The sequence below is a fragment of the Lygodium microphyllum genome, chromosome 21, assembly GCF_053477565.2.
Source record: "Lygodium microphyllum isolate KBCC chromosome 21, Lygodium_microphyllum_v1.1.10, whole genome shotgun sequence".
Lineage (NCBI taxonomy): Eukaryota > Viridiplantae > Streptophyta > Polypodiopsida > Schizaeales > Lygodiaceae > Lygodium > Lygodium microphyllum.
The window spans coordinates 96,883,028-96,884,802 of NC_141155.1; the positions used below are offsets into that span (position 1 = coordinate 96,883,028).

Sequence of the window (1,775 nt, forward strand, 5' to 3'; positions counted from 1 at the left end):
AGCTTGTGCTAAAAAATTGTTGAGAAACACCGATCTAGAGCTATGCTAGCTATGGCGGACAATGGTTATACACATAAAACATGACTAAGATAAAGGATTGTAACTCAAGTGAATTAGGTTCCAAGATAGATTTTCTTGGACCCATAAACACAATCTTGAGTGTCACAAAATGATGGTACTTCTTGCATTAAAATGAATGTCAACAAGTACATGCTTTTAGATTGAGAGACCATTTTATCGAGTGATTCCACTTCTACAAATTCTGAAAGAGTTTCAACTGCAGTGAGCCCCATGATACTTCCGAATAGAATTCATCCAGCTCAGACAAGTAAAGTGCTTTGAGGATGTCTTCTGCTCCACTAGTGGTGAAGGATCCACCTTCCTCCAAGTGCAACACTTTCACAATCCCATCCTCTTCCAAGTAGTGAGTATCGGCTTGACCACACACCAAGCCCCACAAGCTTGTCACTCAAATCCAGGGTTACTTCCATGGCTTTAGTGAAGCCAAGGTTTCCACTTGATAGTAGCAGAACCCTATCACCCACCCCAATGCTTTTCCCCCATGTTCGCATGACAAAGGCATCATTGATTGAAATACACGTGATGGTGTCTACACCCTTGGCACACGGAGTTCATTAGCCTTCTCCACAAACCAGCTAGGCAGGTGCTTCTGGGAGCAAGTGGGGCTGAAGACTCCAAGCACAACAAAGAAAACAACCTTCTTGCGCTTGGTGAGGTCATGGATGGAGATGGTCTGGACCTGGCCATCCTTGTCGAGGTAGGCAAAGGTGACCTTTAGCACCTTCTGTCCAACAAAAATGGGAGTGGCACCTGTCGAAATGCAAGCAAAGGCTATGGGGGCAAGGCCTTGCTGGCCAATAGCGGCAATGCTGCGAGGAGAATTGATGGATTGCTTGTGCGCATTCAACAACCCTATTTTGCAGAGAAAGGCAGAGGACACAAAGCCAAAGGACTTGGATCTCGTAAGCATGTAGGGCACGCTTGTGGAAGAAGACCTCTGGACAGCAGCAGTGACAACATGCCCTCTCCTCGATTGCCGGTCTATTTCTTCTTCTACTCTTCTTCTTCTTCTTCTTCTTCTTATGATAATGAGGCCTAAGGTGTGGATATGGCAGAGAGCCTTAAGGTAGGTTCAACTCCTACTATCCATTCATAATAAAAAAAATAGAGCTAAAGAAGGATTATACTCTAATGTAGCTAGTCATAACTCACCATGGCTCTGATACCGTGTTTAGAAACATGAATCTAGAGCTATGCTAGCTATGGTGGACAAAGGTTATACACATAAAAAATGACTAAGATAAAGGATTGTAACTCAAGTGAATTAGGTTCCAAGATAGATTAGCTTGGACTCATAAACACAATCTTGAGTGTCACAAAATGATGGTACTTCTTGCATTAAAATGAGTGTCAACAAGTACATGCTTTTATAGATTTTGGATAGTACCATTGTACTCACTATGCATATGGGATTTTTGAAATCTCTTCCTAGAGTATACATCATTGTCTATCTCTCATACAAAGCCACTTATGGGCAAGTCTCTCTCCAGCCTCTATGGGCATACATTCATTTGATTTCTCAACAAAAATGGTACTAGAGGCAACATTAAGCATAGAGAGAAGGCTATGTATAGTGGGGATGTCCATCAACAAGCACATGAAGAAGAAGATGCTCGTTTTATTCCAAGTAGTCATTATTCACCAATGCATTGGGCTCATGCTATAATAGAGATAATTGTTAAAGTGGGAGAAAG

General features: G+C 42.2%; 1 pseudogene; it reads right to left on the minus strand.

Annotated features, from left to right (window-relative positions):
* Positions 1 to 253: 253 nt before the first annotated feature.
* LOC148018318 (peroxiredoxin-2E-1, chloroplastic-like) lies at positions 254 to 991 on the minus strand (annotated as a pseudogene).
* Between the last annotated feature and the right edge of the window lie 784 nt (positions 992 to 1,775).